The sequence below is a fragment of the Dipodomys ordii genome, unplaced genomic scaffold (assembly GCF_000151885.1).
Source record: "Dipodomys ordii isolate 6190 unplaced genomic scaffold, Dord_2.0 Scaffold100, whole genome shotgun sequence".
NCBI lineage: Eukaryota > Metazoa > Chordata > Mammalia > Rodentia > Heteromyidae > Dipodomys > Dipodomys ordii.
In genome coordinates, this window is record NW_012267316.1 from 2,629,924 (window position 1) to 2,653,077 (window position 23,154).

General features: G+C 40.5%; 1 protein-coding gene across 3 annotated transcripts in view; it reads right to left on the bottom strand.

Moving 5' to 3' along the window:
* Epb41l3 (erythrocyte membrane protein band 4.1-like 3) overlaps positions 1–20,357 on the bottom strand; it is a 173,146-nt gene extending 152,789 nt beyond the window's left edge. For all 3 annotated transcript variants that reach the window (XM_013027182.1, XM_013027179.1, XM_013027181.1), the window contains exon 1: positions 20,271–20,357. The gene's annotated coding sequence lies outside the window, so the exon portion shown is untranslated. The remainder of the gene's footprint in view (positions 1–20,270) is intronic.
* Between the last annotated feature and the right edge of the window lie 2,797 nt (positions 20,358–23,154).

Sequence of the window (23,154 nt, forward strand, 5' to 3'; positions counted from 1 at the left end):
AAATCAAAGAAAGGTTGGACAAATGGGATTGCATGAAATTGCAGAGCTTCTGCATGGCAAAGGACATAGCTAGCAAGACCAATAGAAAGCCCACGAACCAGGAGAAGATCTTCACTAGCCATACAACGGACAAAGGTCTCATAACTAAAATATACTTAGAACTCAAAAAATTAAATCCCCTAACAACAAATCCTCAAAGAAACAACTGCCCAATAAATAAGTGGCCTAAGACTTAAAGAGAGACTTCTCTGAAGAGGAAACAAGAATGGCCAATATACACGTGAAGAAATGCTCAACTTCTCTAGCCATAAAAGAAATGCAAATCAAAACAACATTGAGATTCCACCTCACCCCAGTTAGAATATCTATAATCAAGAACTCTAGTAACAACAGATGCTGGAGGGGATGTGGCCAAAAGGGAACCCTACAGCATTGTTGGTGGGAGTGTGTAAACTTGTTCAACCACTTTGGAAAACAGTATGGAGGTTCCTCAAAAGACTCCACATAGAGCTTCCCTATGACCCAGCAATCCCACTTTTGGCATTTACCTAAATGATCACAAACAGGTCATACCAAAGCTAGCAGCACAACCATGTTTATTGCAACATTATTTACCATAGCTAAGATATGGAACCAACCCAGATGCCCCTCAGTAGATGAATGGATCAAGAAAATGTAACATATAATGTAATTCTATGCCTCCATTAGAAAGAATGGCATTGCTCCATTTGCTAGGAAATTGAAAGACTTGGAAAAAAATATATTAAGTGAACTAAGTCAGGCCCAATTGTTTCCCTTGTTTACAATGACTAGTACATGTCTAGGACAAACAGAGAAAGTCAAAGGCTATATACGTATGACCATATAAGATGACATTAAGCCCAAGACAAAGACACAAGTGGTTTTTTCTTTCTTGCTATTGTTTTTAATGTACTTACAATGCACTATGTGACTCTTTTGTTTCTTTTGTATGTTCTTCCCCCATGGTATAACCTGTTTCCACTGTATTTGATTCTGGTGTTCTGCATCTTGTATATAGATTTTTGTAATCTGGGGAGAGGAAGGGATATAGCGGAATGTTTACATGGGGATGTAGGCTGACCCATTGTAATGATGAGATATACAGGACACTATGTTGAAAATGAACTTTACAATGTTGGCGGGGGTAGGGGGGGAGGAGTTGGGGAGGTAGGGAGGGAAGGGATCAAAGCAGGAGGTAACAATGCCCTATAGGAAAGGTACTCATTACCCTACTCATGTAACTGTAACCTCTCTGTACAGTATTTTATAATAAAAATATGTAAAAAAAATAAAATAACAATAAAGTATACACACTTTAATGTGTATGTATATTTATATACATATATATTTATACCTTCCCATATGTTTAAATATTCATTTTATAGATATGATATATATGTATATCATATATGTACATAAACATACATGTAATATATATTATACAGTATGAATTATATATAAGTTGTAATATGTAAAACATATAAGATAAATACATATATGTATATTTTACTGCATTTTAACTCATTTAACTTACAATGAATCTACGAAGTAAGACTATTATTATTTCTACTTCAACTGAAGCCCAGAGATAGTATTTAATTTCTTTTCTTTCTAGTTTTATAGTTTATAGTTGGCTAAGAGCTTGACTTCTACTCTATACTGCTAACAGCTGCTCACACTATAATAGACACAAACACCATATTTTTGGCCACCTTCATTGCTCATCTGTAGAAAGAAGGCCAAGGCAACAGTGATACTCACAGGAAAATATGTTGGAAATGATCTGTACAACTTGGGGAGGGGTGGAGGGAAAGAAAGTGGGAGAAAAATGAGGAAGGGGGTAACAAGTTCAACAAGAAATATACTCATTATCTTACTTATGTAACTGTAAACCCTATGTACAATCACCTTGACAATAAAATTAAAATTTAAATAAAGTAGTTAAAAAAAGAAACAAGGCAGCTGTAGAGACTTCAGGGATTCTGTTTTACTGAAAGCTGTGTCATGCTCTTGGAGCTGATTGGTGTGGGGCTCAGGCAACCCAAGCAGTGTAGTTATCCAGGAGGGACAGGAGGCCACAGCTCTAGGAAAATGTTTGAATAGACCTGCACACTCCCATGGGTTGGTAACTTAAAACCAGCTCTCTTAAGGATTAGTGACATTAATAAAGCACTTACATTAACACAATGAGGCCAGCTTTACCCCAGTTCCCATTCTCTACATGCGTATAAACTTCATATAAGCCCATGAGGCTAGCATTGCTACTCACATTTTACAGGACAAGAACCTGAACTTTAAGGACACTGAAAGAACTTGCCTATGTCTGTATTGTTAGTAAAAACGCTGAACAGTGATAGAGCTGGGATAAAATAAAGAATACAGGGCTGGGAAGGTAGCTCAGTAGTAGAGTGCTTGCCTTGCATGCACGAAGCCCTGGGTTTGGTTCCTCAGCACCACATGAGCAGAAAAAGCCGGAAGTGGTGCTGTGGCTCAAGTGGTAGAGTGCTAGCCTTGAGCTGAAGAGCTGAGGGACAGCGCCCAGGCTCAGAGTTCAGGCTCTATGACTGACAAAAAAAAATAATTAAAAAAATAAAGAATACAGACCATACAGAAAATAGGAATACAGAATGAGTACTGTGTATTACAAATCTGACCTAAAACTTTCATACTGATTATATAATACATGTAAATTTTATATTTTACATATCATAAATTCATAGTTATTTAAACATATATAAATATAAAACAACATAAAATGTAAGCTAAAGAGTTCTTGGAATTCAAAAGTGTAAGGAGAGTGACTTTAGAGAATTTGGGCCTTTGAAATCTTTAGCTGCTTGAGAATGTTGATATTGATACCTTTTCTACAACCCCCCTCCCCGTCAAAATTTCCTTTTTTCAGTGGTATATACATTAAAATCACTACAACTATCTTAGTATTGTACCTCCATCAAGTAAGATGATTTCTGAGAGGATGAATAGTGGATACAGAGTTAATGTTTAGGAGGATGGCATGTCTATCAAAACATTTTCAGTCTTGCCCTCTTTTCAGAAAGAAAACAGATAAGAAACAAAACAGCTCTACCAGGCATTTCCATTTTATAAAAAGCCACATTATCTATGTCATTGGAAACTCTTTTAAAAAATACTTTAAAACATCAAACGTAGGTCAGACATAATGGCTCTTACCTGCAATCCCAGCTATGTGGGAGGAGGATTGTGAAATGAGGCCAGCCTTGGGAGGAAAAAGTTGACAAGAACCTATTTCAAAGCACAAGCTAGGGACTGAGGCCTGGCTGGAGAAATAAAATGCTTGTATAGCATGTACAGGGTCCTGGTTCAAGTCCTATCACTTAAAATGAAAAAAAGAAAAAGAAAAAAGAAAAATCTCAAAGTAGCTGATTCATAATTTGACTGTTCATTGTGAAGAACAATGACTTCCAGTGCAGCAGTGGTTGTTAACAGACACCCCTAAATCAGCTAGGTCAAATACAAGGTAGCTAAGCAGATGGGATCTCCTTGATCACACCTATTTGTGTGGATCATCACTGAAGGACTGCATATGTGATGATCACAGATAAACTAGGTCTCCAGCATCTCCAGTTAATAAGACAACACCTAAATTGATATCTTTATCACTCCAGCAACTTCTTTTATTAATCTGATGCATTCAAATCATTGCATCAATCCTAGATCTTCATTTGAGAAAATTTGCATCAAGAAGTAATGCTGCCAGACACTGGTGGCTCGTGCCTGTAATCCTAGCTACTCAGGAGGCTGAGATCTGAGGATTGCAGTTCAAAGCCAGGGAAGTCTATGAGACTCCTATCTCCAATAAACCACCAGAAAACTGGAGGTGGTACTGTGGCTCAAGTGGTAGAGGGCTAGCCTTGAGTTGAAGAGCTGAGGGACAGCGCCCAGGCCCAGAGTTCAAGCCCCATGACTGATATATAAAAAAAAAGTAATGCGAATTAATGCAAATTTAACAGCAAAACAAATGACACTCAAGTTGATCAACATGTACTGAAAACTTAGATCTAGATGAACAGAAAGTCCACATCTCTTCCTTCCTGAAGTCAGACATGGTACTCAATACTTAAAATTTTAACTTACTAGAAAGAGGAAAAATAAGGCACTAACCAAAAATTGCTTTCAAATGAGTTCTTCAAAGATTAGTTATAAATAATTTTAGCAACAGGAAAACACAAAAATCTATCACTATAGTTCAGAATAATCTCCAACGGTGGTTCAAATTATTATTCATTGTTCTTTAATTAGAATGCATGTCTAATCACTCTCTTGTTTATTTGAAGAACTCAGAGGTAAAAACCAACTTCATTTTGATTTTCCCTAGCACTGAAAATGAGAGGAATAAAAATTATTCTCCAAATTACAAGACAATGGAATAGTCATTGAGTGGGAAGGAAAAAAAATCTGTTTACCTTAAAATGAGCTAAAATTAGGAAAGAAGAAAAGAGGCAGGCAAAATGGTATATCAGAAAAAGTACTAGAAGGTGCAAGTGTTGGTTCTTAGGGAGGAGGGATTACTCTACTCTAACAAGCATAAAGAATCTCAAGTCCAAATTAATTGGAAAGGACTGGAACACAAAAAATCACCAGGAAAGTATAGCCAAACTGCTTAGCAGAATAAGGAACTAGTCTGGTCCATACTGATTTTTCTGGGTCCCAGGAATTCATGCAGGCCATACATGCCAGCTCTTGTCATCAGCCACTCATGTTTTGAGGCTGTAGTTACAATTTAAAGCCAAGTTGTTCCCAGAAAAACCATTATCTTCCAAGTGGCATGCTAATAACAGACCTAGAACTTTCCTTTCTAAATGTATGGGGATTGTTTCTCAGTATAATTTTGCACATTTTTATTGTAAAAATACTGTACAGAGGGGTTACAGTTACATGAGCAAAGTAATGAGTACATTTCCTATTGAGCATTGTTACCTCATCCTTTAGTTTCCTCCTATCATCCCTTCTCTCCCACTTCTACAAATACACTCCCCACCCCGACCCCTGCCGCCTCCTAAATTGTAAAGTTCATATTTCAATATAGTGTCTTGTACATCTCATTGTTATCATGGGTCAACCTGTATCCCTATTTAAGCATTTGGTTTTTCCCCATCCCCTCCCCAAATTAGAGAAGTGTTTATACAAGATGCAGGGCACTGACATCAAATACTGTGAAAACAGGGGTTATATTGTAGGGGAGGAACATACAAAGAAACCATAAAAAACCACATGGTACATTATAAATACATTAGAAACAATAGCAAGAAAGAAAAAAACATTTGTGTCCCTATCTTGGGGTTCATTTCACTTAACATCACCTTATATGGTCATATATACATAGCTTTTGACCTTTTCCGCTTGACTCATACATATACTAGTTATTGCAAACAAGGGAAACCATGGGACCTATGTTTCTTTGAGCCTGGCTTACTTCACTTAATATAATTTTTTCCAAGTCTTTCCATTTCCTAACAAATGGGGCAATGCCATTCTTTCTAATGGAGGCATAGAATTCCATTGTATACATATACCACATTTTCTTTTTCTTTTATTTTGAGAATATCGTACAGAGAAGTTACAATTACATGGGCAAGATAATGAGTACACTTTTTATCAAGCATTGTTGCCTCTTCTTTGTTTCCCCTTCCCATCCCTCCCCTCCCCTCCTCCCCTCCACCAAAGTTGTAAAATTCATTTTTTGACATAACGACTTATACATCTCATTGTTGCAATGGGGCCACCTATATCCCTAAACAAATCGTTTAAAATATACCACATTTTCTTGATCCATTCATCTACTGAGGGGCATCTGGGTTAGTTCCATATCTTAGCTATGGTAAATACTGCTGCAATAAACATAGTTGTGCTGGTAGCTTTAGTGTGGTCTTGTTTGTGAACATTTGGGTAAATGCCCAAAAGTGGGATTGCTGGGTCATAGGGGAGCTCTATGTGGAGTCTTTTGAGGAACCTCCATACTGCTTTCCAAAGTGGTTGAACAAGTTGCAGTCAGGTTCCCTTCCCTCCAGCATCCCCTCCAGCATCTGTTGTTACTAGAGTTCTTGATTATAGCCATTTTAACTGGGGTGAGGTGGAATCTCAATGTTGTTTTGATTTGCATTTCTTTTATGGCTAGAGAGGATGAGCATTTCTTCATGTGTCTATTGGCCATCCTTCTTTCCTCTTCAGAGAAGTTTCTCTTTAAGTTTTAGGCCACTTATTTATTGGGCAGTTGTTTCTTTGAGGATTTGTTGTTGGGGGATTTAATTTTTTTTTGGATTTAATTTTTTTATTGTGAAAATACTGTACAGAGAGGTTACAATTACATGGACAAGTGATGAGTACATTTCTTTTTCTTTCTTTTTTTTCTTTGTGAAGATACCGTACAGAGGGGTTACAATTAAATGGGCAAGATAACGAGTACAATTCTTATCAAGCATTGTTGCCTCCTCCTTTGTTTCCCCTTCCCATCCCTTCCCATCTCCCACCCCCACCCTACCTGATTTCATTTTTTGAGTCCCAGGTATATTTTAGAAATGAGACCAGTGTCTGTTGTATGGCTAGTGAAGATCTTTTCCTGGTCTGTGGGCTTTCTATTGATCTTGCTAGCTATGCCCTTTGCCATGCAGAAGCTCTGCAACTTCAGGGCTAGGAAGGTGGCTCAGTGGTAGAGTGCTTGCCTTGCATGCCTGAGGCCCTTAGTTCAATTCCTCAGCACCACATAAGCAAAAACAGAAAAGCTGGAAGTGGCACTGTGGCTCAAGTGGTAGAGCGCTAGCCTTGAGCTGAAGAACTGAGGGATAGTGTCCAGGTCCAGAGTTCAGGCCCCACGACCGGACCAAAAAAAAAAAAAAAAGAAAAGAAAAAGAAACTCTGCAAATTCATGCAATCCCATTTGTCCAACCTTTCTTTGATTTGTTGTGTTTCTGTGTCTCTACTGAGAAAATTTCAGCCTGTGTCAAGGAGACTTAGGGTTTCTCCTATTTCTTCCTGTAATGTTTTCAGGGAGTCTGCTTTGACTGGGAGGTCTTTGATCCATTTGGAGTTGATTCTGGTGCAGGGTGATTTATACAGATCTAGCTTTAGTTTTCTACAAGTGATTTACCAATTTTGCCAGCACCATTTACTGAAGAGGCTGTCTTTCTTCCATTCTATTTATTTAGCTCCCTTATTGAAGATTAGGTAGCTATAGGTCTGTGGGTTCATTTCTGGGTTTTCAGTTCTATTCCCTTGGTCCTCAGGTCTGTTCTTGTGCCAGTACCAAGCTGTTTTGATTACTATGGATTTGTGGTAGAGTTTGAAATTTGGTTTTGATATTCCTGCAGCACTATTCTCTCTATTAAGGATCGTTTTTGCTATTTGAGGTCTTTTATTGTTCCATATGAATTTTTGGATTGCTTCTTCTATTTCCTTGAAGAATGAGGTTAGAATATTGATAGGTATCTCAATGAATTTGTAGATAGCCTTGGGAATTACAGCCATTTTCACGATGTTGATCCTTCTGATCCAGGAGCATGGGAGGTTTTCAACATAGTATTTTGTATATCTCATTGTTACAATGGGTAAACCTGTATCTCTATTTAAGCAGTTTGTTTTGTCCCTTCCCCTCCCTGAATAAGAGAAGTGTATATACAAGATGCAGAGCACGGACATCAAATACAGTGAAAACAGAGGTTATACCGTGGGGGAGGGACATACAAAAAAACAAAAGAAATCACATGGTACATAACAAATACATTAAACACAATAGCAAGACAGAAAAATATTTGTGTCCCTATTTTGCATCTCAATATATTTTAATCTACTCTTCAATTAAATCTGGATTTAACACTCAGAATGCAGCTAAGGGGTACAGCCCATGAGTGAGGCCTTAGATGTGATCCTCAGCCTTGCAAGCATATATATATATATATATATACATATATATGTATATATATATATGTGTGTGTATATATACAAAATACACACACATATATATACACTTATATATATATATATATATATATACAAAATTTACTTTTTAAATAAATAAGGAACCAACAAAAAATTAGATGGATGTTTTATGAGCAACTAGTAAGTGTCAAACACTGTCCTAAGAATCGGGGCCTACATCAATGGAAAAACAGGTATAAATTCTGTCCTCTGGCATCTGGTAATATTGTTAAAGGAGACAAAATATACATGTAAAACACATAGTAAATGGAAACTGAAATACCTGTAACAATCATAAACACAGCTCCTAATCTCCATAGACTACTGTAGCTTCTTCTCTGTAGAGATGTATTGCTATGAGTTGAACATTTACTACAGATGAAGCACTTACACACAGGGTCCTTTAAAGACTAGCTCTATGACAAGTGTGATTATTTTAATTCATTAAAAAAGAGAAGATTTTATGAGGAACTATCTGTCCCTAAAACTACACTGTGGTACATTGAGGACTTACTCATGTACTTTTTGATTGACATGAACTATTCATTCAATAACTCAAGAACAGTCCTTGTGACCACAATGATATGTCTCTTTACAATAACATGAAATTAAAAAAAGGAAAAGCCAAAAAGAAAGAAAGAAACAGCAGGACAAAGGATGAACCAAAGCAACATAGATACTCACTTGATACTATGTTGGATATTAACATTACAACTTGGGGGGGAGGAGGGGAATAGAGAGGGGCAAGTGGGAGATAATGAGGGATGGGGTAACAATGATAAAAACAAATGTACTCATTGCATTACTTATGTAAATGTAACTCTCTGGCTCAACACTTTTTCAATAAAAGTAAAATTTAAAAAATATAAAACATGAAAAAACAAAGAAAGTTCCCTAGATGAATATAGGGGCCTTGGTAGCTTTTCTAAAAATCTCACGGGACTGTATCATCCACTGAAGGGAAGCCCAAATCACCCTTGAGACAGCAAAGTCTGAGCCCAAGGCAAAGTCTAAGGCTCAACTACTCTTCTGCCCAGCTGCATTCTGCCATCTAGGTCCAAAGCCACTGGGACTTAATCTGAATCAGAACATTCATTGCTATTCAAAGTCAGATTGTTTGCAATATTATACACACACACACACACACACACACACACACACACACACACACACACACACGTACGCACACAGGTTCTGCAGTTCTAGCTACTTGGGTAATAGAGGAGGAGGATGGAAGTTAGCCTGGAAATTATATTAAATTCTATCTGAAAAATAACAAGTATAAAGAGCTGGGGGACAGTGTGGCTCAAGTGGTAAAGTACCTGCCAAGCATGTCCAAACCTCAGTCTCTCTCTCTCTCTCTCTCTCTCACACACACACACACACACACGAATGTATATGCATATGCACATGTATGTGTATATATTTATACATATATCCTCATGCATCTACGCATGAATTTGTCTATATGCATATATATGCATATTTTGTGTGCATATATATATATATATGTGTGTGTGTGTGTGTTCAGAAGAGCACAGCCTGCTTTGTGTGTTTATTGCTGCAATCCCAGCACCTTGCACAGTACCAGTAACAGACATTTCACAAGTTTTTGCAGAATACTGAGATAACCAAACAAAGGAACAAAGAAACAGAACTTTACAAAGGGTTCCTGGGCCCTATCATGACACAAGTTGCCAGTCTTTTCCGTGTGAACACGAGCTTCTGTGTACTTCAGTGAAGCTTTGATTCCAAATCATCACAGTAGCCATACGAATATCCTACCTGGACAAAACACAATTTCAAAAGGTTTGGCTCCCAGCTGAGAGCTGGCAAGCAGTACTGGCCCTGAGCCTGTCAGGGCTGAGTCAAAAGATGGGCTGGTCTGGGGTTTTGTTGGGGGGGCAGGGAGGGTAGTTTGTTTTTTGTTATGGTTTCCTTGGGTTGAGAGAAACTTAAACTGGAGTCATTTGGAGACACTGTAATTTTAAAGCTGGCCCTGGTTAACCTTGGGAGACAGCAAAATATCCACTGAGATAAGAAACCTTCAGAGTTCTGATTGGGCCAGTTACACAGGGTTTTTGACTACACTAGGCTGGTACCAGGACTTTCAGAAAAGTTTAAGATCCTTAATTACAGATGGCAACTATAGCTCCAAAGACAGTTCCCTGATGAAGTTATCTTCAGGTTCGAACATACTGAAACAATTTAAATGTGACAGACAGTGACTGCTGTTTTGTTGGTTGTTCCTACATGTGGCTAATGTGAGTGTGTGTCATTCTTGGATAAGAGTGTAGGGAGAATGCTCACTCACATATATTATAATGTACTGCGAGCACTCACTGATGCTGATGCTAGTATCACAAGACTGCTATCTGCAAGAAAGCAAAGCTTATAATCATTTCAGTTTCACAAATATAAGAACATAATATCTTGAAGATATCTGTAAGGCACAAATAACACAGTATGACACTAATAAACAAAAGTATATTGACTCAGAGCATACTCTCTTCTTCCTTTGTCAATCACAAAGGAAGAAAATTAACCCAAGCATAGACATAATAAGAGCCATATACTTTACCTCAGATTTAACCCCTCTGACCACCTGGGTACAGAATTATCATCCTCACTACCTAGCAGATGAGAAATCTAACACTTAGGTCTACTTCCTTTGCCTTTTTAGATTTTATATACTTGCCTAGTGTAGCAACAGTTGCAAGTGGTGAACCAGCGATAATGAAACTCATGCAGTCTGAGTCCAAGGCCAGGTCTTTTTGCTCTGTGATAAGGAAAGCCTTCTATTGAACATTATTACTATTACATGTAATCTTTCTAGAATACTTATCTGACCATTATTAGTATATTGGAGAGCTACTAAGACAAGAGCCCTTAAAATACAGAGCTCAAACTGTGGTTCAGGGACCACTTGGGTGAGATAGCACTCAAGCTGGCTATGTCTAGATGCGACACCAGGCCTATTAAAGGAGATTCCGGGGTCTGGAACTCAAGTTCAAGAATAGAGCACATGCTTAACATATGCTAGTCCCAGCACCTCAAGGTAAACAAAGGAGAATCTGTGTATTGGTTCCTAGAAACTCCTTAACAAACCTGCCAGAAAATTCTGTTGTACATGCAACTTTGGAAAACAATGACTTATTCTTTGTAAACCTCTCCTACTGTTGTTTGGGGTTTTACACTTGACAAAATTATATATTCTCATTATCTTTTGGATGGCAGGGTTTGTAAATGTCACAAAATTTCACAAAATTCTCTACTCTTTCTGAGGGCCATTTTCAGAGTCTCAAAAATGGTTAACACTAGTCCCTAGGAGCAAGCAAAGCAGATGAACAGTACACAATAGCTGACCTGGGAAAACATAAATTATGTGTCTGTCCTCACCACACATTGGTCCAGATGTTTTAAAATACAAATCTTATTTCAACCTCAGGAAGCATCATCACCACTTCACATCTGGGTATCCTTGTCCGGAATTCACAGAGAAAACTAGCTCAAGGTTAGCAAATGTCTCCCTCTGCTACTTTCCTAACTCACTGTGTATTCTTTTTTCTGCAAGGCAGCTGTTCCTCATGAATTACTACTATACATATTTCAAGAATTACAAATGTCTCGAGTTAGAAAAATAAGCCAAGTCTATTTTCTCAATCCTATACTTGGTCCCAAGTAATAGTATAGAGTGAGAGTCCAGATCTTTTTTTTTTTTTTCTGGCACTTGGGTTTGAACTCAAGGCCTGGGCACTGTCTTTTAGCTTTTTTTTTTTTTTTTTAAAGGCTAGCCACAGCTCTACTTCCAGCTTTTTGGGTGTTAATTTGAGGTAAGTGTCTCACAGACTTTTCTGCTCAATTAGGCTTCAAACTGTGATACTCAGATGTGAGCCTTTTGAGTAACTAGGATTACAGGCATGAGCCCTGGTGCCTGGCTGGTCCAATGTTTGGTTGACAACCTGTGACACTATTGGGAAATGGTGGAATCTTAGGAGGTGGGGCTTAGTGGAAGGAAGTTAGGCCATTGGATGTACTTCTAAAGAGGACATTGAGACTCAGTGCCCTTCTTTTGCTTCCTGGCCTCCATGAAATGAGCAACTTCCCTCCATCACACACACCTGATATGATATTCTGTCTTGCTACAGGGCAAAGCAACAGATCCATATGGTCTCAGATTGAAATCTCAGCCAAAAATAAGCATTTCTTCTTGGTAAGTTAATTATTTGTTTGTTTTGCCACAACAATGGAAAGCTGACACACAAGTACATAAAAATTCATTAAAGGGCTGGGAAGGTGGCTCAGTGGTAGAGCGCTTGCCTTGCATGCCTGAGGCCCTGGGTTCGATTCCTCAGCACCACATAAGCAAAAAAAAAACACCAAAAACCGGAAGTGGTGCTGTGGCTCCAGTGGTAGAGCGCTAGCTTTGATCTGAAGAGCTGAGGGACAGCGCCCAGGCCCAGAGTTCAGGCCCCATGACAGGACCCAAAAAAATAATTCATTAAAAAATACCTTTCTGTAATAAAACTGATGGTTAAAAATCCCTCTTGCTAAATGTCCTCACACAAGAGATGTACACATAATGCTTAGAGACTGTGCTTTCTGCTCTGCTTCATCACAAGTCTTCTGGGGTATGTGCAGAAAGAGAATGATGACACGGATAGCCAGCAAGCAGCAGGAGAAGCAAGGCTGGACAGGAGAGTTTACACCACCTCATCCTTAAGGTAATAATCCTTTACCAGTATTATAAGATACCAAGGGAAAACATTTATATCACTAAAAATAATGAGGAGGAATAGAGATTTATACACATGAAAAGGCAACCCAATACATACAGCTATACAAAAAAATAAAATGTATGGTAGTATTTTAGAAGTCTAGTCAAATTAATGCTATTGCTATTTATTAGGTAGTTATAGTATGCCAGACACAGAGTGCAGTATTTGCAGATTTTATGCTATTCAATCCTCATATCAGAGAGAAACAGCATTACATACATTTTATAAATGGGCAAGATTTGACTTTTGATGTAGTTATTGGGCAGCAAGACTGGGAGCCCAACCAGGTTTGTCTGGTTGTAAGACCTCCTATAATAGATGGAACTGTCAGGAGCATGACAGCATTGGAAAACTGTTTGTCAAAAGCATTAACAGAATGTATCTCCAGATGATAAAGTTTCTTCTTTTTGTTTTTTATTAGTGTTTATTATTTTTGTTTTTTATTAACAGAGAATCTTTTAAAGTGAGTATGCATTATTTTTAATATTTGAAATGGAAATGATGCTTTAGTTGGAAGGATAAATGAAAAGGAAAAATCTCATCTTATGCATATCTCACTTTCCATCTCAAATAGCCCAAAAGTAATATTTAATCTCTAGCTAATTATGCTCACAAAAATAATAAGCAGCACATATTGCCAAATATCAATCACTGAAAGTTAAAACTGTTACATTCAATTTCTGGAAAATTTTTGGATTAGTCTATTAACAAAAGCCCATCTGTCTTTAACTTCCTAATCTTCCAATTCATTCTACATTTATTATCAGATAAATGTTCTCAATTACTTCCAATGGCTTCCACTATCTAACAAAGTCCAAACTATCCAAACATGTTCCACCATTATATCACATACCCCAACTTAGATTCATCCTCCTTACTTTTCACTAATATAAAAGCTTTGCTCCAGCTAATTCTAGGCCTCCAATCTTCCTGAATGCCCTATCTGGAACATCTTCTCAATGACTAATCTAGACCAAAAATCCAACTATCTACACCAAGGGTCAAAATGGAAAAATCAAAATGAAGACGTCATAACAGATTTTCCCCATTAAAAGATAAACCTAAGAAACACAATTACTAATACATACAATGAGCCATGTAAATAAACACTTGATATTATACAGCATTTACTACAAAGTATGCACATATAAAGTTTGGATCTGAAGCATCTCTCAAAGGCTCAAGTATTAGCACATTGCTCTCCAGCTCATAGCACCTTTAAGAGGTAGCACCTAAGGGGAAGAAGTTAGGTCATTGGGTTGTGCCTTTAAAGGGAACAGTGGAACCCCTAACCTTTCTTTCTCTTCCCTTTTTATTTTCTGGTGACCCTGAGATAAGAAGTCTTGGTCTACCATGTGCTCTTTATATGATGGGCTGCCTCTCCACCAGTCTAAAAGCAATGGGCAGAAGCCAAAACTCTGGGTCATAATATACTTTCCTCTCTTTAAGCTGGTCATCTCAGGTATTTTTTTAACAGTAGTAGAAAGTTGATTACCCTAAATCCTAAAAGTGACAAGCCATATTTCATTCAATTATTACATCATTAGTTGTAAGACAGAATGTTGTATAGCCCTTTTTACCAAATAAGCCACAATTCACATCTTTCTAAGGATTGGAATTTAAACTGTCCACTTATTTGCAGAACTTTTTGACTTACTTAGGTAGGTTAAGTGCATACATAAATTACAAGCAATACAAAATGGTCCAGGTGTTCCTAAAACTTCCCGCATACAGAATCTGACTCTTCTGAATTATATTTCCATCCCAAGGCACTGCAGATTATGCTTTTCCAGGTACTGCCATTTTCTGTCACCAAGAGCATCGGAAATGCATCATTTCTGAAGAGCACTCCATTGGTGTCTCCAGGATTTTCCTCCAACCAGCCAGCATTGCTTGTCCAATCAGTGAATTAAGCTGATGGCTTCTTCTCTGCCATATGACTGGCAGTAATGGCAAATCATATTCAAAGTTTAAATGTAGGGAAAATTCATTTGTTTTAGAGATGATGAACTTGGAGACTTTAATAAAAGACACAAAATCTCAGAATTTGAGAAAACAACACTCTACATAGAAAAATAGCAGAGAGAGAGAGAGACAGGGATAGAGAACAGAAAAGTCTTTTTTTGGCAAGATAAATATCCTTTCCCAGCACTGAACCATTTCACTTTTATTTTTAATTTTTTATTGTTATTATAAAGGTAATGTACAGAGGGGTTACAATTTACATAAGTCAGGGAAAGAGTTCATTTATTTTTGGAAAATGCCACCTCTTCCTTCACTCTCTCCCAGTTCCATTTCACTTTTTATTATAACCCCATCTGCTTCTGTCCTTCTCTTTATTCTGAGCATAGCCCCTGCTGGTTCTGCCTTTAAAAAAAAAAAAGCCCTCAGTTTCCCCCTTGGTTTTTTTTTTTCTCTTAATACTTACCTTATTTTCTTCTCCCCTATGACAAAACCTCTAGAACCCATGCAATTAGAGCTAAAGACAGAGCTAGTACTTGCTTTGAAGAGGATCCTGCTATTTAAAGTAATGACTGCAACTGGGCACACATGGCTTATACTTGTAATCCTAGATACTCAGGAGGCTGAGATCTGAGGGTCACAGTTCAAAGGCAGCCTGGGCAAAAAAGTCCATGAAGCGCTTATCTCCCAGAAAAAGCTGGAAGTGGTGCTGTGCCTCAAGTAGTAGAGTGCTAGCCTTGAGCACAAAGATGCTTAGGGATAGCACTCAGGTCATGAGTTCAAACTCCAGGACAGGTAATAATATAATAACAACAACAACATGGACAATAATAATGACTGAATACATGAGCCTGGTACTTCTTGTATATAAAATAGGTCTCCCCAAGCATTCTCTCCTTCATTCATTCTTATTCTCTCTCTCTATTAGTGAGGCATAAATCACAAATGATCTCATTTGTATTTAGTTTCGTAAGTATTTAGTTAATACATTGAGGATTTAGATATCTACTTGGTTTGGAGGTGAAACCCCATAAGGAATGCTACTTACATCAGACATTCACTACCCATCCAGAATAATTGTAAAAAAAATTAACTTAGAGGCAGGTGAAACAATGCATTTGTTTTCTAGATCTAACACAGAATTTTCTATGAACACATACAGACATACGCATACACATACACATACACCACATACACATTTTTAGTTTGTAAGGAAGGACTATAAGAGCAATTTATCAAAATGCCAACAATCTAAAAATTAAGTTGTCAGCTTTTTGTCTGTACTGCAAATTACAGAAGAATTAGGGGTTTGGTGCTAATAGAATCTTACGGTTCTAAAGTGTGCAATTTAACCAATCATCCCAAGGTCTAAAAATGCCATGCTGAAGACATTTCAACCAAATGATCTACAGTTCTGGTACTTAATTTCTACTTCTCTATTTCCACATGCCCCCCCCCGCCATGTTTTCCTTCCTTGTGCTTTTGAAATGTGTTTTGGAAGAGCCACACAGATTAGTAGGCACCACCCTCAGCTCCTACATACATACAACAGCATGAAAAATGACAGTCATCTTTGAACGGAAGTACAGGAAAGACCGGGACATGCACAGCTACTCTTTGCTTAAATTTTTAATGTATTTAGTGATTTTTTTTTAAAAAATAATTTAGTCAACACTAATGTGTGGTGCAACATGTCTCTCAATATCCTTACACTTGAGTTCTGAGGATAAAAACCACTAAATATGAGATAACTAGCAAATAAAACAGCAAGTAAAAATCTATTAGCCCTGATCATAGCAAATATCTTTCTACACCTGTGAAACCTCTAGCTTTCCCAATGATTTCTGCCAAGTGCAAGAAAATCGCTCACAAACAAATAAGGTTACCTTATCAGAAAAGAAATTGTGCCTCTAAACACAAGACATACTTTCAAAATGCTAACCTAATCATCAAAAACAAATATTTAGCCAGATGTTCTTTCAGTATAAACAATAGTAGGAAATACATGCACTAAATACATAAATAGAAAATACTGATTCATTGTTCTAGTTCTTCAGATAATTTTTAAAGTAGCTCTTTTTTAAAAAAAATACGAGTATTTTCTTTTATAAAAAGAATATTTAAAGATTTCTACTATTTCACCAAAAACCTCTTCTTCCATGATCCCTTGAGACATAGTCTCCCGTGCCATTTTGTATTCACCCCTTTCTTCCAGTTCTCCAAACAATACCTTGTGGTGCAGTTGTTTCTGAACAAGGAGCGTCTCATTCATTCATGAGGCAAAGTTAAGGCCAGCAAGAAGCGCCAGATGCTCTGCTTTTGCCTGCCCCACCCTGTTTCTTTTTGAGCATAGTGATGTCACAACACCAGGCCAGGCGATGACTCCAGTGCTCCGGTCCTCCCTTCTGACCACATAATTCTCTACTGCCAGGGCAAATCAAATGATAGCCCTCAGCATCTGATGAATTCCCAGCAAATGGACAGCCAGAGAGCCTTTGGAAGGAAATAGATGCATTGCACCATTAAAGATCTTTCTAAATGAAGTAGGGCTAAAGATAAATTTGACTCAATGGCCAAGTCTATGTTCCCTAATAAAGCTGATATTCAAGGAAGAAAATAGGGCTAGGGCACTTGGAACAGATTATGAGAATTAAAGATGATTAAGGTATATGTTTAAAGAAACTTCTCTGTTATAGTCAAATCCTCACTGAAAAAAAAGTAACACCTCATTTTCCAAATTAGAGTTCTATTTAACTAGCAACAATATGAATTCTAATTTGGCAACTTTAGAACACGCCTGTGTGCGTATGTCTGTGTGTGAGTGTGTGTGTCTGTCTGTTTTTCTGGGGCTTGAATGGGCCTAGGTACTGTCCCTTGGATTTTTCACTCATGGCTAGCACTCTACCACTTGAGTCACAGCTCCACTACCTGACTTTTGGTTATTAACTGGCGATAAAAGTCTCATAGATTTTCCTTCCTTGGGCTGGCTTTGAACCAAGATCCTCCGATCTCATCCTCCTGAGTAGCTAGGATTATTAGTGTGAGTTAGTGGCACCTGACTAGGACTTTTTGTTGTTTTAAGCACTAACTCAAAAGATGGATGCACATTCTACAACAGAGAGGAAATTCGTCCTTCTGCATGTTCTTGCAACACTTAATTCAACATAGATGCAGAAAGAATTCATAAAATCATCTCTCAAAATGGAAGTGTGCCTCTTTTCTACTTAGGTGGCTCCTTAATGAACTTGAGCAATTAAAACAAACAATGTTGTCTATATAAATACATCTGATCAAGTAAGTTTTTTAAAAAAGTCCTTGATCTTATATTTCATTATTAATCAAAGTCAGTTCAAGTCTAAGCATCACACAGGATCCCACAAAACTTCTTTCGACCTAAATCATAGCCATGCAGTAGGAATCATTGAAAAATTAAGTGTAACTATTTCTTAAGACACTGATCGTTGACGTATGGCTTACCCTGAAAAGGGTACAAATTAAAGAGGTTATTCTTGGTATGGACAAATCATCTGTTACCTGACCAATTTTATTAGCTGGATACATTTTTCATAGTAGCATGCGCACTGAAATATTTTGCTTTTCTAAAGCATCAGAAAGTCAATGTAAATGAGAGAGGATTTAGCTTCACTTTCCCCCCCCCCCCAGCAGTGTCTTGGAAATTTAACAAATTACAGTCGTGCTTCTTCAATGTAGCATTTAATATTTAATTCTTCTCACAATAACTTTGTTACTCCAAGTAAAGTTTTAAAAGTGGGTGCCCAAACTGACATGCAATTTCTTTAAAAAAAAAAAATCCCTGCTGAGTCCAGACAAAAATCAGTTTCCAGTCCCTCTGCTGTGACTGATTCTACATTCAGGGCACTTTCTAATGTCCTTGAGGCTTAAAAAAAAAGTGCAATTTTTAAAAATCATGTTTTTAGTGCCTGGTGTGATCTGTTAGGAAAGTTATGCTACTAAATGGAACTCTAAAACACATGGCCACAGGGCCGCCTTAGAGACTCTAAAATCCAGCAGCTCCCCCACTCAAAAGAAGGGGAAAAAAAGACAGGCAAGATATCTGCAGAAGCAGCTCCGCCAGACTAACATAAAAAGCTGAAACACCAACTTGAACACGTAACCGCAGCCACGGCACTAGCAGGATGGCCGGGCCCTTTCAGAATCTCCAGCCCAGCCTCCACACGTAATTAATACCACATGTGCTCTTTATCATTCTATTCGCTCTGCAGCAATTTCTTCCCAACTTTCCCCCTGGCTTGCAATAGCAGGGCGGGGAGCAGGGGGGCGGGGGCGGTGCGGGGTGGACGGGGCGGGGTGGTGGTGGTGGAGAGGGGACCTAGAAAACTTCAGATCTGTGAATCTAAAAAGAGAGAAAGGGAAAGATTCGCTCTCCACCAGGACCACAGTTCCCATGGAGTAGGTAACCACACCCACCGCATTGCAGAAGCCGCGAACTTGGCGCGGGGTGGGGGAAGGAAAGGGGGAAAAGGGAGAAGTAGGGCGAGATTACCGGGGAACCCGAGACAGAAAAGCCCCCCGCAGCCGCAGCCAGGAAACAACAGCCTGGCATGGGCAGTGACCCCACTCCAGCGTCCCCAGCCCCAGCCCCCGCCGCCCCTGCAGACCCCTCCCGAGGCGGCTCCGGCCCCCCCCCGGGGGGGCCAGGTGAGCAGCGCCGTCCCTAGCCACCACCACCAGCCGGGCCCGAGTTCCCGCGATGGCGCTCCCGCGCACGGGCGCCAGCCTACCGAGGCGGGAGCCAGGGGTCCGCAGGTGCCCAGGCCGGAGCCGCCTCGTTCGGCTGCTCTCCTCCTCCTCCTCCTCCCCCAACGCCGGCCGGGGGACCGCTGCCCCAATTCGGGGATCCAGGCAAGTTACATAAAAGCGGCCGAGCCCGCTGCGGAGCGGGGATGCTTTGTGCAGCGCGCACCTTACCAGCCCTGAGCCGCGCTCGCCCGCGCCGGCCCCCGGGATGAGCCCGCAGCCGCGGCGCGCGGGGTGCCAGGCCCCTCCCGGCCGTGCCACCCGCCCCTGGCGGCGCCGCAGTGTCGCCCCCCACCCCCCGCACCTCCCCGCGGGGAGGGGCCGCCCGCCCGCTTGCCCTCGCCCGCAGCCCCAGGCGATGTAACTTCAAACAAAACATGGCGCCCCGAACCGGGAATCTGCGCAAATTGGCCAGTGAAGGGACCGGAGACCCAATCTCCCTTCTGGGCCAGGCATCCGAGTGGAGGCCCCCGGGCCCAGCGGATGCTGCGGCGCGGCGGGTGCAGCGGGCGGGACCTTTCCGCAGCCACCGGCGCGGGGGCGCAGCGCGCAGGTTCAACCTCCCTCCCCGGAGGGTCCCGGAGTCGGCGAGGAGGGGGTCGGGTGGGGACCCCCGCCTGCGTGGCACACGGGATTCCCGAGATCCAGGCGGCCGCGCGACTTCTCAACCACGCGCCCGCCGCGCAGACCGGTGCGCCTCGCTCGGGGCCTCGTCCTCCGCACCTTGGAAACCCCAGACTCCTCTTCCGATCCCCCTGTGCCGAAAGGCAGAAAAGTTACCTGGGGTCGCCGAGAGGCCCCCGTGCGGCGCGGCGTTGAGACGGGGATCGGGCTGGCGTGCTGGCCGGCGGTGCGCAGAGACGCTGCGCGGGGAGGAACCGCAGCCCAGGGTTGCTGCTGCCGCCTCTCCCCCGCCCCCCCTCGCCCCCCTTTGCAGGAGACACCGAGGCTCCGCGGAGCTGCGGCGGGGCCCACGCCCAGACACCGTGGGAACCGAGCCAACCTCGTCCCCACCCACTCCCGGGCGCGGGGGGAGGAGGCCACCGCAGTACTTTAGGACAGTTATATTGGAACAGCCGCCACCGTCCTGGAGCAGGGTCAGGTCCTACAGACTACGCCTTGGAGACACTTGCCAAAAGCCATAGTCTTTAGATTTCCCCTTAGATTATTGCTGGGCCTCTCTGGCCCCTTTTCTTCCCTCCCAGACACCGGCTAGGAGAGAGGAGGGAGGTGTGCTCCTGACCTTCAGGTGAGTTATTTATTGGCTTAGAGACTGCAGTATGAATACATGTACATTTATATATAGGTGTGTATATAAATATATATATATATATGTGTGTGTGTGTGTATGTAAAGAAAACATTCTAGTTGATGTGTCTCGTACAAGTGCTCAAGAAATACTAAGTTAATAAAGATGATTTGAATGGAAGGTTAATGAAAAGAGGTTTTTTCACTATAAACAACTCAGCTTCTCCTTCCTTCCCCTAAAATGGTAAAGAAGGGGGCCCAGACCTCTACTTCTAGGGGAAAGAGACAATCCCCGTCTCTGGTTGGTAATGTCACAGTCTCTGAGCTCTAACCCAATAATCAAAGGCAGATTTATTTACCAATCGTAAAAGCCCTTGCTAAATCACCTAGTCACCATCCAGAAGCTAAGGACTCATTAAGGGAGAGAGAAAGATGGATTCGTGGAAACAGAGCATTCACTAATGGATGCCAGAGATGTGATATAGAATAAAAGCCTCTGGGAGAGAAGAGTGAGCTGATCTGTCAGGGAGGCCTGAGGAGGTGGAGAGACTTGGCCTGGGTTTCTAGAACAGTAGAAAAGGGAAGTGGCATCTGATTGCTTTGGCTGGAGAGGAAGGGCTTTGTCAGCTTTCGTCAGAGAGGAGAGAGAAGAGGGGAGAAGTAGGGAAAGAAGGGGAGAGGAGAAGGAGAGGGAAAGCACTAGAAAATTAAGAGGTTGCTATGGAGTTTAGAGACTTGAATTCTGTAGCTAGAAAGCTTTGGGACATTCTTTGAGTATGAAAGTCATGCAAAAAAATATAATCTGATGGCACTTCAAAGGAAAGGACGAATGGGCAAATATCAGGCTGCTGGTTGGAGGCTATGACATTGATTGAAGTGCCAGAGGTAATGAGGACCTCGATGTGTTTCAAGTGGCAGGTGAAGATTTGAATGTTTTTGAGTGCTAGACACACATATACATGTCCATAGGCACACACATGCCAGTGTGCTGAGTCCTAAGACCAGTGAATGAAGCCAGCGTTCAGTTTTCTCTGTGTGCACAGTGAAGCCCTCTCCTTTGGAAGTGGACTTGAGCAAATCGGATCATTTACAATAACTACGAAGTTGGCATTATCATTTGAGACACAGATGGTTTCAGACTTTCATTCATTTTATGGCAGTATTTTTGTTATTTTTTTAAATTGGAAGCAAACTGTTTTCACCATGACTCATGAATCTTAATGTGTGTGCAGTGAAAATCATGGCTAGTATAGGATCACTATTCTCTAGGGACCAAAAATGGTAAGGCTACTAAAGATTCTGAGTTTTGCTTTGCTTTGTTTTTGTACCTGTCTCTGGGGTTTGAACTCAGGGTCTGGGAGCTGTCCCTTTGCCCCTTTTGCTCTACCATTTGAGCCACAGCTCCACTTCTGGCTTTTTTGCTGCTTAATTAGAGATACAAATCTCACAGACTTTCCCGCTGCAGCTGGCTTTGAATCACAGTCCTCAGATCTCAGCCCCCTGAATAGTTTGGATTACAGGCTTGACATGTTCTGTTGTGAAAGTTAGCAGTACTTAGCTAATTACTCTAATAGCCTATGGTTTAAAAAATTGGAATTAAAACTGTGGTATCAGATAGTTTGATAGTGAATCTAGGATGCATTTGGGAAAGCTTTGAGCTTAACTATGGCTCTCTGCTGTTCTTTTATCGGTTTTCCCAGCACACAGAAAGGAATGGCATTGTTGAGTGGAGCATTGCCACTCAGTAGCTTCCTTGCATTTCTGTCCCAACCTTCTTTTCCTTCTATCTTATCATATCCTGTGCCAGTAGCTTCTAGTCATCTGTCTCCCCACAGTGCCTAGCTGGGGACATGGCAAGCCAAGCACTTTTATGCTGAATGAGTGATGAGGCATTGATTAATGAACTCAAGGGTCACTTTACTTTGAAGGCCATCTTCTCCTACAGAAAGTAAGGGGCTATTTCTAAAATTTCTTATGCTTCAGTGCTACTAGGATTCCATAAAATTAAAAGGCATCCTATCTTAATACCTTCTGAGTAAAAGTAATAATCTAAGAGTTACTATTTAGCATTCATCAGGAAAGAGACTCCTGGGGACAGGAATGTAACAAAATCAAAAGGAAACTAGATACACAATTCCAGTATGATCTGCTTTCCTCCCTTAGAATTTAACCTTACACTGTTCCATGTAAATTCATTTAGATCCCTCCATAAAAGCCTTTATTCGTTTTATCTTTTGCTGGTACTTGGGGCTGGAACTTGGGGGCTCAGTCTCTCATTTTATTTTTCTTCTCAAGGCTGGTACTCTACCATATGAGCCATACCTCCGCTTCTGGCTTTTTGATGATTAATTGGAGATACGAGTCTCATGGACTTTCCTGCCTAGGCTGCTTTGAACTTTCGTCCTCAGAGCTCAAC